This window comes from Lissotriton vulgaris, chromosome 1_1, assembly GCF_964263255.1.
Source record: "Lissotriton vulgaris chromosome 1_1, aLisVul1.2, whole genome shotgun sequence".
Lineage (NCBI taxonomy): Eukaryota > Metazoa > Chordata > Amphibia > Caudata > Salamandridae > Lissotriton > Lissotriton vulgaris.
This window is the reverse complement of record NC_141685.1, coordinates 642,899,221-642,916,076: the sequence shown is the minus strand read 5'-3', so window position 1 is coordinate 642,916,076 and position 16,856 is coordinate 642,899,221.

Genomic DNA, 16,856 nt, shown 5'->3' with positions numbered 1-16,856 from the left:
ACAGTTTTCACGAAAGTAAACAACCCTATGTGAAGCTAGGCCACTTCATTAATGATGCTTCTGCTGGAGAAGCTTTCAAACAGGCTCGGGTGCAATTCTTACTAAAAATAGGGATGAACTGTCCAGACTGATGCAGCTAAAACATACCATGCACCTACACAAACCTTAAGCAGCAAAGTAAGTGCCAACGTGTACAGCATGTTCTGAGTCAATCCTGTGTTTTTCTAATGCAAAGATGGCCTTTGAACCTCATCAGAAGCATAACGATGGAAATTAGATCCAGAAACAAAATTATTTTCAGTAATAGTACCTCATTTCTGTAATTTAAGCCAATTTGCTGTTTTTAAGATGAGAGTTTTCACAAAAATAAATGTAAATGCCTTGTTAGTAAAAAAAAAATGAGAAGCATAGTCAAAACTGTAATAGATTCCGTCTTAGTACATATGTGTCTAAAAACAAGACTGAACAGTAGCGTAACGTATGTACTGCACATAAAATAAATTACTGATCACGATTGAAGTCCCGTTTCAGTACTATACAGCATGAACTATAAATATAATCTGGGATTTTCTGGCTTCGTTTTGGAGCTATAACACTACTTACGGAAAGCATGACTGCTCATACAGTTAGCATCCTTGAACCTGGGATATTGAAGTATGCACAAAACAACAGGAGTGGTAATGCTAAAACCTCCATGGGACCCCAACACTTTTATTTTCAAAATTAATTTCAACGCAAACCTGCTTTAAGAACCTTCAGAGCTTCTGAAGTTAAGATGTTTACAAAGAAATATGGGCCTTCCTAACTAACCCATTTCCCTAACCAACCTTGCAACCTTCAGCTTCCATGCCTAACAGGCACACACAAAATAAAAAAGTAAATAAATTATAACTCTCAAATACTTTCAGCACTCCATTTCAATAAAAAACTAAAGTTAGAGCTATTGGCTTTGTATATGACAATGTCTTTTACCAATAATGTCAAACGGCTCCAGAGTCGGACAGACAGGCATGTGGGGGGTAGGGTGGGGGGAGCAGGGGGGCGAGGTCAATAAACTGCATTCGGACCACATCACAACAACATGTCAGAAACAAAACAAAAAAACTATCCTTTTCTTTTTCTTTAAAACATGCATACATTCAGCTCAAGCACCGACGCACACACACGTGAGAATAAATTACACAATGCACCCTACTTTCGTTGCACGATTCTAGTAGTGGCAAGCTACAAGGGCAGCTTTACGTCAGACATGGAAAGATTTACATTTCCCTGCATCCTTCCACACATTCTCTAATATGGGTAGTAGGGGTGCATAATTAGGGAGATAACCTAAAAAATACAGTGCGAACAGGTCCTCCCTGTCTGTCATAAAGTTCCTTGACTTCGCCTTTTCTCATCAGAGGAACATTTTTAGGTCTCGCCTATTAATCCAAAAAAGGGATAAAAGACGATAGAGTAGTGGGCAAACCAAGGTCTGAAACCATCGCGGATTTCGGACAGTTCGTGTGGTGCACTCATGCGGAAAGCGCGTCCACATCAAACCCATCAGCCTCCCTCCCACAGGCATCTGAAGCTTCCCCAGCGGCCTCAGGCATTCACCCCAGCGCGCGCTCGGCCTCACTTCTCCTCCCCCCTAATTACATCCCTGCCGTTTCACTCACTTTCACGGCCGCGAGGCCGTGCTTCAAAGGGATCCGCTCCCGGCTCCCCCGCCTCCCTAGTTTTCTCTCTCGTCCAAATTATAACTCCGAGAAGGGCTTTGATCTGGCCCGACCCTCTCCATCTGCCATTTCCAATTCGCACGCTCTTTCCATCTACTTTGAATTTATACAGTGGTGAGACACAGAGGCTGATATGCATCGGATTATCCTCCCCAGATGAACTAATGAAGCACTCTGTCACGTTGCAGAGGGCAGCTTTAAATGACAGTGAACGCTGATTGTCTCTTGCTTTCTTTGACTGCTTGTCTCTCTTTTTCTTCCATTGACATTGTCTGCCTGTCTTTTCTACTTGGCCTCGCTCCTCTTTATGCTTCTATCTCACTCCACTGTGGAGTTCTGGACTTTTTGGTTCCGTCCAGAGGTGTCAGGGAACAACACCCAAAGACCCCGGAGTTCCACCTGCCTTGGTGCGCAAATGAACAGAAACACGGGCTTCTCGATGGTGGCGTCAAAGACCAAAGGTTTATTACTGCAGGGACACAGAAGTCACAGATACTACGCATGGGCAGTAACCAGGAGCCTGTTCGATTTGTACATTGAGGGTTGCTCCTTTTATACTAAAAATTGTGCTTCAGGCAAATATTTCACATGCTAGTACATTCCTAAACCTTTGTGTCTTAAACAATAAATATTTGGCGTTACACAGGAACTGTCGATAATATCTGATGCCAAACATCACGAAGAGGGGTTCCCACTAGTCCATCACAATCCCTTGTCAATATTGCATTCAAGAGCCGGACCGCCTCATCGTAAAGTTCGTTACCTCCCCCTAATAAAGGCCCAGAAGGAAAGGAGCAGAGCCAGGTGCAGGAGATAGAAGAGCGGGATAAGAGATGTTTGTGGGTTGTAAATGGGCAAGGCTACCGGCTTCGGCCGCCTAATCATGATCGGGACAATGGACACGAGAACCAGTTCAGGTGGGCTGGCCTCGGGCAGAGGAGGCAGCTTTTGTCAAGTCATGCAGCTACAGCGTGATCTGGTTTAAGGCACACGTGTCATGAAAGAGGTGAATCTCCGGCTAAGGCTACGTGTCCTTAATCGAAATGAAGTGATCAGAGGTTATTGCATATGTGAGGGCAAGAAACACAAAATGGCGGACATGATCTAAGATGGATGCCGTGGGTAGATCAGAAATGTGTTCATAACAGGAGTGCTCTTGCTCGTATCGTAGCGAAAACACCAGGATATGCTAAATGGATCATTTGCGGTTCGCTGATACTAATATTATGTATTTCCGACAAACTTGAAAACACGGGTTCAAATCGTCACGGAACCTCAGACCCTCCTTTTGCCCTTACATAGGCAATTACTCAGTCTATATCAGAGTCTAGTTCTATACTCATCAGGTCAGTAACATGTTGTTGTATCATCATCCTTTCTCGTGCCTTTTCTCCAAACGCAGGTGGTTTTCTGAGACAAGTTGCAGCACAAAGACTACACAGAGCAGGACCACACTGGATAATCAGACAACATGAGAATAGGAATACTAAGATGACACCAATGACCATTAGAACCTTCCATCCCCACGCTGATATCAGAGTCCAAAACCACTCCATAAAGGACCAGTTTCCCTTGTCTACATGTATAGAGTCGGAAATCTTGTGTAGCTTAGAGATCGCCTCATAGACTGTTGGAGCATTATTAGGAATAAAGACACAGCAGCTCGATTGGATCATTCTGCATACCCCACCTCGATCTGCAAGTATAACATCTAGGACCATACGGTTCTGCAATGTCATGAGTCTATCCGCCTGAAGCTCAGCTGTCAAATTGCTAAGGGCACCAGCAGTTTCAGTAATAGTAGATTCAACTACCCGTGTTAGTTGACGTATGTTTCTACTATTGGCCATAGGCCCCCAGAACGGAAGGAAGCCTTTGAAGAAGTCTCCAGCTTCCTGACCAGCAGTATCTTCCTTGCTGAAGACACCTCTTGCTAATCTGGTTCTGTGGTAATCAGATGAAGCAGTGTATGTTGGAGGCAACAATCGAGCAATATAGCATGAACCTGAAAAGTCAGCAGGCAACCATGTATAAGCTCGGTCTCGACAAATGAAGTAGGTACCCCTAGCAGTAAGGAAGGCAGGGGAAGAGTTAGCCGAAAACACGTAAGTCTCAACGCACTCACTCCTCCCTAGCTGAGCTCTCGGATTTCTCCCATTCCCTTGCAAACAGACCTGACCTCGGTGAGGTACGACCCAGATTGGAGTTGAGCTTTTACGCTTGCTTTCTCCTAAACTAAGGCGATACTCTGAAGTATTCCAACTTAAATACACTCGTAGTTCGTCTCTAGGGTATGATGGAGTATTATTGACATCCTTGATCATGTCAATAATTCCCTGGACTAAAGCTTTGTTGGCAGAGTTATATCTAGTGGAACGTGGTGGACGTGGAGGATAGGTCTCAAGGGCATAAGCAAAGATTGTTTGAAGGGCCTGAAATGATCCATTATAGCTGAAAGGCAAAACCAGATAGGGAATACCTTTATCCATAGTGTGGGGTATCAAGCCACACACCCAGCAGTCTGTAGTGTTAACTACCAGTTGGTGTTGGTGCAAGAGCTGTACAAAAGTGTTGTTAATGAACTCTGTGCGTCGGGCTTGTTCATGTTCAGGAAACGAGTGAAAAGAGTGTATAGAAGAAACAGTAGAAATGGCAGAATCAAGGGGAGGTACTGTAGTAACTGGCACAAAAATCATATTTATACTAAAGACGATTCCACCCACCAATGTTGCTAAAATAATCAAAAATGTAACGGCACATTGCATCAAAAAGCATTTGCTACGAAGAATTCTGTACAGTTTGTTTCTGCGAACATAAATCACATTTTCTCGTTGCAGCGCAGGAAGCTCCATCTTCTACAATCCGCTCGCGACCACTGATGATGTGTACGTAGATGAAAATGCCTCTGTCAGCCCTGGGAGTTCCCAGAACCAACAGAAAGATCGACCTTGTGTCAGACCCCTGCAGATTCAAACTAGGCACACAGCCACGACCCTACGGCTACCCAGACGGCAAGGCAATTTAAAAAAAACAATAAACAATAGCAAACTTCCTGGCTGAAGGCAAATGTTCAATATATCAAATGTCACAATATGCAGTTGCCTGCTTTATTTGTCCATTTTACGTTTTCTCAGGTTGTATTTCTGCTTCGCAGGTATTGTCTGATCGGAAAATAGTGTATCACTAGCAGCTGTTGCAGTGTTTAAGTTCGCAGATTGCAAAGTTTCTTCTGATGCTGGAGACAAATGTTCAGTGTTCAAAAGAGTCTTTTCAGGAGGAGAGTCAGATTTTGGAGTGTCAGTAATCAATTCGGCATCGCTGAAAGGAAGGAACTTCGGTGTGCTTTCAGTTTCGGAGGCACCAATTCCCTTTTTCACCCAGTTGTCGTAAGGTAGCGGCAAGGGTACACGCTTAACGTGAGACGCGTGCACCCAGTGTTTGCGGCCAGCTACACGAACGGCTGTCCTCGTTGTCAGTAAGATCTGAAAGGGCCCCACAAATCTTGGTTGAAGGTTCTTCGTCCTCGCGAAGTTCTTGATGACAACCAGGTCTCCTGGTTTCAGCTGATGCCCTGGACTCTCCGGAGGTTTTGGCAGTGCATCAAAAACCTGTTGATGAATAAGACTCAATTTAGCAGTCAAGTCGTAAAGGTAGTCTATCAACATAGGATATTCTATAGATTTAAATTCCTTGGGCCTTGGCACACCCCAGATATTTGCTGGGTGGCCAAAGACCACCTCGTATGGGCTAAGCCCCACTCTAGAATGTACAGTTGCTCTTGTTGATAACAGAGCCAAAGGAAGTGCGTCTGGCCAAGCTAAACCTGTGGATGCTTGTATTTTAGCTATCTTCAGTTTGAGGGTACCATTGTAACCCTCCACTAAACCAGCTGACTGGGGATGGTTCGCACTATGAAATTTTTGTTTTAATCCTAGGCCGGCACACACACTCTGCATAACTTTCCCTATAAACTCACTTCCATTATCTGACCATACAATCCGTGGCATTCCAAATCTAGGGAAATATTCTTTGAGAAGAATTTTGGCAGTTGATAAGGCAGTATTGTCCTTCAGTGGGTATGCTTCTATCCACCTGGAAAAAGCACACACCACCACCAAGACGTATTTCAAATTATTACAGCGTTCCATGTGAATGAAGTCTAACTGAATCACTTCAAAGGGGCAGGAAGGAGGAGCGAAATGACCAGCTGGAGTTGGAGTTCCCTTGCCAGGATTATGCATCAAGCACACCATACAATTTTTCACCACTCTCTCTGCACACTTACTTATTCCCTCATTCTTCCAAACCGGAGCCAACATCTTACATATCCCTTTAGAACTTATATGCGCTACTCCGTGCGCCATTGTCACTACTGCAAGCACATATGCATCCGGCAACATCCAACGCTGCTGTTCTGTCAAATCAATCCAACATCCATTCGAGTCCAACTTGCCCGTACTCTCTCTCCATACACGTTTCTCTTCCTCAGTTGCTTCTCTCTGAATCTCTTTCACACTTTCCATTGTATCTTCACACATCCCAGACTCAGCGATCCATCTTGCAGACGTTGCAACATACATTCTACTCATCATGTCTCTAGCTGTCTGTTTAGCAATTTCATCAGCAAAAGCATTCCCACGTCCAACATCATCCGTGATTGCTTTATGAGCACTGCACTTTACAATTGCAACTTCAGTCGGCAAGGTTAGAGATTCCAACAAGTCGTTAACTAGCTGACCATGTTGAATCTTAGTCCCATGGGACGTAATGAAACCTCTTTCTCTCCACAACCGGCCAAAACTATGTGCCACGCCAAATGCGTACTGACTATCTGTGAATACATTCACTCTCTTTCCCTCAGCTAAAACACATGCTCTCGTTAGAGCTATTAATTCTGCAGCTTGGGCAGAATTCTGACTCACTCTTGCAGTCTCCACAATCGTCTTCAACGTCGTCACCGCGTATGCAGCAGTCACATCACCATTCTCCAATTTAAAACATGACCCGTCCACATACAGCGTACCATCCGGATCGGGTAACGGAGTATCTTTCAAATCGATGCGTCCTTTTGTCTCTTCCTCCGTTTTAAAAAAACAGTCATGTGGCTCAGAATCACTCGACTCTTGATCAGTCGGCAACAGCGTTGCTGGATTCAATACATTACATCTTTTGATCTGAATATGACTCGCTAGTAGTGTCAGCTCGTAACCAGATAATCTCGCACTGGTAAGGTGTTGTGTCTTCGTTCGGTTCATGAGTGTATCCACTGCATGAGGCACCATGACCACTAGCATGTTGTTCATCACCAAACCAGCAGATTGCCGAATGGAAGCCGCAGCTGCCGCTGTAGCTCTCAAACAACTAGGCAACGCTCTAGCTACCGGATCTAATGTTGATGAGAAATACGCACAAGGGCGTTGTTTATCACCAAACTTCTGTGTCAGGACACTCAACGCGCAACCTTCTTTCTCGTGAACGTAGAGCGTGAATGGCTTACTGTAATCGGGTGTACCCAATACAGGAGCTGAACACAAGGCTTTTCGTAATTCAGTAAAACTCTCTTGACATTCATCAGACCATGGCACCGGACTCGGAACATTTTTCCCAGTCAAAGCTACCAATGGTTTCGCTAAAAGAGAAAAATTTGGAATCCACTGCCTACAGTAAGAGGTAATACCTAAAAAGGCACGTACTTCTCTCTGTGTGCGTGGAGCACTCATTTGCGTAATTGCTTTTATTCTTTCTGGGGTCAACTTCCTTCCCTCCTTTGACAAGAGATGACCTAGGTAGGTCACTTCTTGGCAGCAGTATTGCATCTTAGAAGGTGACACCTTGTGATTCAAATCAGACAAATGATGCAACAACGATACTGTAGCTGCTTTGCAAGTTTCCTTGTCATCGGCAGCCACTAAAAGATCGTCTACGTACTGTACTAGGGCAGAACCTGGAGGAAAGACAAAAGAATCTAGCTGGCTTTTTAATGCTTGACTATAAATAGATGGACTTTCACAGTAGCCCTGTGGAGCGCGTTTAAATCTGAAACTTCGACCTCCTAGACAGAAGCCAAAAATATCTCTGCTTTCCTCGGCTATCGGAATGCTGAAAAAGGCATTCTTCAAGTCGATGACTGAGAACCAAGTGGCTGTAGCCGGAATCAATGTTAACAATGCAGTAATGTCTGGAACCACAGGGAATTGCGGAACTACAATCTTATTAACTTCTCTAAGGTCTATGACAAACCTATACACTGGAGGTTTCGTAGGATCAGTTCGTTTCAGAATCGGTAACACAGGACTATTACAAACATTTCCTCGAGTTTCTTCAACTACACCTTTCTTAATCAGATCTTGCACAATCAATAAAAGTGCACGTTCTCCTTCACTCGATATTTTATATTGGGGAATTCTTGGAAATTTTACATTTGCTTTCAAAGTTACTACATATGGTGGTATTTCTAAAAGGCCTACATCATTAGGACCAGTCGCCCAAAGAGAATCAGGGAGTGAGCGCAGCTCTGGCGGGAGTGCGTCCATTGACAAGTACATCGGAGAAGTGATTCTTTTACCCAAAGTAAGCTGTACCCCTTCCGGAGAACAGTACAATGTCGCATATAGTCGTTTTAACAAATCTAAACCAAGCAGATTTTCATTACAACCTGTCGTCAAAATCAAGGGTGCTTTCAATTGACATGGTCCAACAGAAATAGACAAAGGACCAGATATCGGGTTGTAAACAGGGGCGCCTGAAAAACCTACGGAAACATTTGTTGAGCCGGACAAAGGTGCGCCAGGGAGTTTCGCATGAATGATAGAACTTTTTGCGGCACCAGTATCCAACAGAAACGGTTCGACTACACCTGATGTTGCTACCGCGACATAAGGCCCACTCTGATCTACTGGAACTGATACTACTCCCTCTCTCTGTCCATGGCTGTCCTAGTACCCATTTTGCTGAAATCCCTCATCCACTTCACAATAATCTTCAACAAGATATTGCTGAGATCTATTTTGTTGAGCTGACTGTACATTTCGTTGATCAAAGTGATTGGAGGGACGATCATTCGTTTGCGGAGGCATAGCACCTCGCCCTCGACCTCTAGAATTCTGCACAAAACCACCACGACCTCTCTGAGCTGCTGCTGCATTATTTTGCGCTAAGATTGGACATTCATTTTTGTAGTGACCCTCTTTCTTACAGTACGCACACTGATTCCACTGATATTGAGGCCTGGTTGAACTATAATCTGTCCTCTGATACGAATTCTGTTGCATATTAGTCTGATTCGTGCGAGGCGGATACGCCTGCTGTAAAAGAACTTTGGTCTTTAAATCTTTCGTTTTCTTCTCTGATTTTTCCTTTTCCTCTTTATCCCTATTTTCGTAGTACTGTGCAGTCGCAAGTATTTGCGCAGTTGTGGAAACAGCCCACGCGCTCTCTGAATCCTTTAATTTATTGCATAATTCAGGTAACAAATTATGCACAAATTTATCGACAAACAGTCTCTGTCCTCCTTCAGTGCTCATATCCTGACCACTATGATCTACAAAAGTCTCTTCGAACCTCGTGAAGAAGTCGGAGACACTTTCATCTTTCTTTTGCTTGCATGCGGATAATTTATCCCAATTAACACGCAACGCAGGCATCAAAGTCTTCATTAAGTCAATTATTCTACCTGGAAGATTAGCAATTAGGGGTTCGGGTTTTGCACCACCCGTTTGCTGACCATCCGCTGCAGTGATAGCTGCCCAATCACCACCTAAGGCTGCTTGATGATCCTCTCTACGAATTTTAGCCCACACTGGTTGTGGAACTACATTACCAAATAACATATCGATATCCGCTAAGTTCATTATACAAGCCTCGACTGTCTGTGTTAATTCCTTGTAATATCCGGCTGGATTTTTACGCGGATCTGGCAAGGCCTGTTTCACCGCTAGCACTTCAGCTCGCTTCCATGGAATGTGTATCCACACTCGTTGGAACTGTGCTGGAGCAGCTGCAATACCTGCATTATCATCACGTTGTATTGCTTCGCGCCAAATTGGAGGAACCTCCCTCATAGGATATTGGCGACTTGGCTTCATTTTACCTTTCTCTAAATCTCTCGGCGAACGAAGAGATGGATCATTCCTAAAACTTAAAATGAGTTCCATCGCTTCTTTTATATTATCACCCACTATCATTCCTGCAGCAAACTCTTTTTGAATTTTAATTAAATCTTCCAAGTCTGATTCAACATCATCTTCCTCTATTTCCTCACGTAACAACGAGCACATCTCATCAAAGACGTACCGTTGCGTTGGTTCCTTCCACTGCATAAACGTATCTAGTACATCTCTCGTACTATATCTTCTAACTTTCGTAATCCATCTGAGAGCCGTGGAATCTAAAACTCCCCGTTCTTCAGTACTTGGTAGCTGACTACGTCTCTGAACTGAATCAGAAGTAGGAGTCTTAATTAAAGATTTATATAAAGGAGACAGAATATTAGCAACAGAATCAGTTATTTTTCGACGTACAGAAAGTGGAGTTAACATACTCGCAGACGTAGAGAACACAGTAGAGGTAGGAACAGATTGTGAAGTAGTAGGAGTATCGAGAAAAATAGTTTGTGATGTAGTAGGTGTAAGCGAGACAGATACAGGTATAGAAGACGGAAACCCAGGAAGAGGAGGAGCCGTAGGAATATTCACATTAACCACAGGAGGTACAGGAACTACATTCTGAGGAACAAGAACACCAGGTTGTCCAGCAACCGGCAATTGGACATTCGGTACAAGTTGAGCCGTAGCACCTTGTGCGTACGGTGGAGGTGACCGTAACAGATAAGACAACAGAGGATCGTTTTCGGGATCCTCCAATATCTTAGCTGTTTTCGATGGCAAGGCAGGGTAGCACTTGTCAATCGCTAAATTATGCTCTCTAATTGCTACATCTATGGCCTTTTCGCACTCATTATCTTGCAATTGTTTAGTTGCTTGCTCTAGAGTTAGCTCTTCTATCTCTTTCTGTTCTTTTTTCAACCTTTTCATTTCTCTCTGTTTGGATTCTTTTCGCCAATAACGGAAAGAATCAAACATTGCCGGCCGGGCTTTCTTCCTAAATAATTTCGCTTCTAAATTATCAAGAATCTCGGGTTCAAAACTACCATGTAGTGGCCAACTAAGGACACCATCCTTCTTACAGTAACGGACCCACACCTCGTTATAGGATATAGGACCCACACCATGTTTACTGTACAAGTCATAAAGGGGAGTCCCAATCGGAGGAACCAGACAGGAATCCTCCAATCGTGAGTCACTGTTGCAACCAAAACAAGACAACATTTTCCGACTTACCATTTTCAGTCTGGAACACAAAACAAACAAAACACGGAACAAATATGTGCACTCGAACCAAGAACTTAGGCCTACCAAAACCAAACTAATGTATCGATACCCAAACTGAACCAAATAGATTATCGTAACCAGAACAACTAGTGATAATCTTACGAAACCAAACCAAACCAAGAACTGATCAAGGATTTTAACAACCCTCACAAAGTAACAAGCTAGCTATCACTAAATACTTAACTGAGGCACTGAAGACGTCACCAAGGAGAAACCCGTCACGTTTCGCTGTACTAAGGGCTGCACCTCGGGTCCAAGACAGGGCGACGGTCAAGGCAACGGCCCACTGCAGCCGTCCTGAACGGGAACCCTCGTGGAAGAGAACTTCGGGCCACTTTTGCGATATGCCGGGATCGATGAAGTGGGGCGCCTCCCTCGGAAATCTTCACACGAAGCTCCTCGAACTCTTCAGGCTTTTGGACCGGTACCGAATGACGTCGCCCCACGTTGGGCGCCAATTGGAGTTCTGGACTTTTTGGTTCCGTCCAGAGGTGTCAGGGAACAACACCCAAAGACCCCGGAGTTCCACCTGCCTTGGTGCGCAAATGAACAGAAACACGGGCTTCTCGATGGTGGCGTCAAAGACCAAAGGTTTATTACTGCAGGGACACAGAAGTCACAGATACTACGCATGGGCAGTAACCAGGAGCCTGTTCGATTTGTACATTGAGGGTTGCTCCTTTTATACTAAAAATTGTGCTTCAGGCAAATATTTCACATGCTAGTACATTCCTAAACCTTTGTGTCTTAAACAATAAATATTTGGCGTTACACAGGAACTGTCGATAATATCTGATGCCAAACATCACGAAGAGGGGTTCCCACTAGTCCATCACAATCCCTTGTCAATATTGCATTCAAGAGCCGGACCGCCTCATCGTAAAGTTCGTTACCTCCCCCTAATAAAGGCCCAGAAGGAAAGGAGCAGAGCCAGGTGCAGGAGATAGAAGAGCGGGATAAGAGATGTTTGTGGGTTGTAAATGGGCAAGGCTACCGGCTTCGGCCGCCTAATCATGATCGGGACAATGGACACGAGAACCAGTTCAGGTGGGCTGGCCTCGGGCAGAGGAGGCAGCTTTTGTCAAGTCATGCAGCTACAGCGTGATCTGGTTTAAGGCACACGTGTCATGAAAGAGGTGAATCTCCGGCTAAGGCTACGTGTCCTTAATCGAAATGAAGTGATCAGAGGTTATTGCATATGTGAGGGCAAGAAACACAAAATGGCGGACATGATCTAAGATGGATGCCGTGGGTAGATCAGAAATGTGTTCATAACAGGAGTGCTCTTGCTCGTATCGTAGCGAAAACACCAGGATATGCTAAATGGATCATTTGCGGTTCGCTGATACTAATATTATGTATTTCCGACAAACTTGAAAACACGGGTTCAAATCGTCACGGAACCTCAACTGCCTCTCTGCCTCTCGCTAACCACTGCCTGGCTTGCCTCTCTCTGTGGCTGCCTCTCTTTGACTGCCTGTCTCAGCTTCTCGATCTCTTTGACTGTCTCTCTCTCCTCTACCCCTCCCGTGTGCGCTCTCTCTCCTCTGAGTCTGCTGCCGGTCTCTCTCTCTTTGACTGTAGGCCCCCCTCATGCTCTCTCTCCCCTCTAGAGCCCGCCTCTGCTTTGCGTCCTCCCCAGATGAACTAATGAAGCACTCTGTCACATTGCAGAGTGCCGCTTTAAATGACAGTGACCACTGAATGTCTCTTGCTTTCTTTAACTGCCTGTCTCTCTTTTTCTTCCATTGACATTGTCTGCCTGTCTTTTCTACTTGGCCTCACTCCTCTTTATGTTTTTCTCTCACTCCACTGCCTGTCTGCCTCTCGCTAACCACTGCCTGGCTTGCCTCTCTCTGTGACTGCCTCTCTTTGACTGCCTGTCTCAGCTTCTCAATCTCTTTGACTGTCTCTCTCTCTCTCTTCCACCCCTCCTGTGTGCGCTCTCTCTCCTCTGAGTCGGCTGCCGGTCTCTCTCTCTTTGACTGTAGCCCCCCCTCCTCGCGCGCTCTCTCCCCTCTACAGCCTGCCTCTGCCTCGCGTCCTCCCCAGTTGAACTAATGAAGCACTCTGTCACGTTGCAGAGTGCTGCTTTAAATGACAGTGACCGCTGAATGTCTCTTGCTTTCTTTGACTGCCGTCTCTCTTTTTCTTCCATTGACATTGTCTGCCTGTCTTTTCTACTTGGCCTCGCTCCTCTTTATGCTTCTATCTCACTCCACTGCCGGTCTGCCTCTCGCTAACCACTGCCTGGCTTGCCTCTCTCTGTGACTGCCTCTCTTTGACTGCCTGTCTCAGCCTCTCGATCTCTTTGACTGTCTCTCTCTCCTCTACCCCTCCCTTGTGCGCTCTCTCTCCTCTGAGCCTGCTGCCGGTCTCTCTCTCTTTGACTGTAGGCCCCCCGCGCGCTCTCTCCCCTCTATAGCCCGCCTCTGCCTTGCGCTCCATGCCGCAGTCTTTCCCTTTATCCTTCATTTATGGCCGAGGCGCCGCCAGCCAGAACAAACCGCAGAAATATTTTTGAACGGGGCGAGGGATTCTGTGAGTCAGCTTTCCATGAAAGAAAGCCACAGGGAGGGGGAGCTCACACTTCACGGGCGAGTTTATGGCACCCCAAAACATTTGTCCCCCGCTCTCACACCAGAAAACCATGTGGAAGGCTGTAAACGGCCTTCAAAGACCATCTTCACACCTCAGGACATGCTTGGGGGCCGTTACGGGGTGGGAGTGGTAGGGTCAGTCGCCAGTGCCTCCATACCAGCTGTCCTACCAGATTCTGGCGGGGACTCAGCAACCGTACCTATGTTCATAAAGTGCGCGAGTGTGTCTGTGCGTGCGCCCGGCAGGCGTCTAAAGAGTGGAGGTGCAATCTGTATGTATATATCAATGGTGTTGAGCGCTTTCTTCAGCAAAATGTATAACCTACAGGCAGCAGGTCCTGTTTGCTGAAGTGTGTAGTCTTACTTTTTAACTCTAAAGGTAATATAAAAAGTGACGTAGTGTGGAGAAATAACACCGTCCATTGCTCAAGTACTAGTAGGCAATTCAGTTTGTGATGTGTGCTATATTAAAGACCCGCAGCATTTTTTATGTAACAGTCCTCGCTCGAGCGCCCTCCCCCCACTTCTTATCCAGATCACAATACTAAAACCACATGCAGTGATCCCAGTTTCTCAAATGAAAACAGAATTCAGACCACCCACCCAACCCCCTCGGGTGTTTTTCTTTCCCTCGTGAAACAATCCTTTGCAATGCAATAGGTCTCGCAGTTACACTAGTTTAAGCTATTGGCATTGTAAATGACAATGCCTTTTATTTGTTTTTTAAAACAAAAACAGAAATAAAAGGCTGTTATTTGCAATGTCAGTAGCTCAAACTTCTTTTAGATAACTTCGATTGTGACCCGAACAGATGTGGACAAACACCAATGCCACGACATTCTCACCCTCATATTCATGAGCAAATCGCATGCTCTGGTGTTCCTCCGTTCACATTTCTTTCCGATCCTTCTGGTTCTTGCAAGTGATTAGTGGGTTTTCACGCTTGTTTATTTCCTGCCTGCACTTCAACTTTCCATCCAGTCAACAAGCAGTACTTTCTTTCTGTTCCACCAGTCTATGTAAAAAAAATTCCACGTCTGTCGCAAAGCTTTCAGTCTCTCGTGCATGTGTATAGCGCACTTTGTGACTGTCTCCATAACTGCTCTTTAACCAAATGCTTTTTTTGTGTGAAATCGCCCCATGCCGTGCTTGCACTTCAATGGCATCCGTGCCCCTCCCTTTAGTCGCAGCTCATCGGATTCACTTTGTCAGCGCTGCTTGCAGAGCTGAGCACCTCCCTTATACATATAGGCCTGCCCCCCTGCAGCATTCCACTCCTCCACCCCTCCCTTTCAGTGTGCTTGGAGTGAGGTCTCACATTTGTGAAAGTTTCAGCCATTGGCATTATAAATGACAATGCTATTTATTTATTTATATATTGGTTTTCAAAACAGATAAATAAAAAGGCATTGTCATTTACAATGCCAATAGCTTAAGTGTAAGAAAATGGTTGTTTTATTTCATTGCACTTAGATCCAGAACTGCTAAACCAGCTTTGGATATTTTGATGGCAACAATATAATATTTGAGTGTATAATTGTAATTCAAGTTATTTTGTAGCTGAGTTGTGCTTTTGTCCGGAATTACTGAACTGGCATGTGTAACTGGTTGGCTGCTTCCATATTCATGGATGGCCCTGGTTACCAAGAGTATAAACACAACAGAGACATTAGTATAGTATAGGTTGGACTTGCTGTGGTACATATCATACACAGACTGCTTGCACACAGTCAACATGAGGCTCGGGTGCATGATTTTGAAAATGGCGGGAATTCGGGTCCCTTAGTTCAATATGTTATTGTTAATACCAGATGGAAAATAGACAATGTGCTTTCTTTACTGTGTAGTGCATTCATTGAAGGCACCTCCTTTCTGAAGTGTATCTATTACGGAGTTGGAGGTAGGTCACACACATAGATTGGACTATTATGCACTAACGAGTGCCCAACAGGCCTTTCTGTACTCCCTTAGGTACATGAGATAGATGGCACAATTTGCGGTGTGATGAAGCCTCAAAATCTTAGGAAAGGTTTGAAATGTCTCTGAGGCTTTATTACTTAGTATTTAACTCACAAAGAATTAACATGGATCCATGATTGTGTATACATTTGGGTATCACTTTTGTTACACACTTGCACTTTTGAACACTGCGCCGTCTTCACTCACAAGACCGTTTTTAACATGTGAAGGAGAATATAATTTTGTAAAACATGACCAATGAAATAGTTTTTTGCTTTTACGTCATAAGTCATAAACTGTTGCCTTGAGTTTTTACAGGTCTACATATGTGGTACTGACCGGGTGTAAAATGGACCCACAGGACCTTCTGTGTTAGTTTTTACCCTAAGCCATCTAGTTTGTAGATTATAAGTTCTGTAAATAGCCATTACTGCTATTACAAGCTTTTAATCATACTTCAAATACCAACCTCAGAAGGATGGAAGACACAGCCTGGCAAGAGAACAACTACTGGCTGCACATCAAGGCAGAGGTGCAAACCAATCTTTTAAGTGACATAGCTAAATTGTCAACAATTGCTAATCTGCAGCCCTCTCCCTCCCAGCCTGCTGTTCTAACTCCCTGCCTTCTTCTCCCGTGCTGATCTGCTGTTCTCTTCCACCGCTTCCTTCCTTAACTCCCTGTTCTCTTCTCCTGTGCTGATCTGCTGCTCTCTTGCACCCCGCCTCCTTCTTTAACTCCATGTTCTCTTCACCTGTGTTGATCTGCTGTCTCTTCCACCCCACCTCCTTCTTTAACTCCCTGTTCTCTTCTGCTGTGCTGATCTGTTCCTTTCTTCCACCCACCTCCTTCTCTAACTTCCTGTTCTCTTCTCTTCTCTCGTGCTGATCTGCTGCTCTCTTGCACCCTGCCTCCTTCTCTAACCCTGCCTCCTTCTCTAACTCCCCGTTCTCTTCTGTACCAATCTACTGTTCTCTTCCACCCGCCTCCTTCTTTAACTCACAAAAAAGGTTGGGTAACCAACAGACAACAGGGCGCTCAGCACAATCAAGGACTAAGTCTAGTAATCTCAGTTCAAGGTGGTGCTACCAGGGAGGAGGAAGCGGTACCCAACATCCACCAAGTTTTACCTAGATAAAACTACAGAATAAACATACAGATTCCCCCCGAGCACTCAAATAACAATT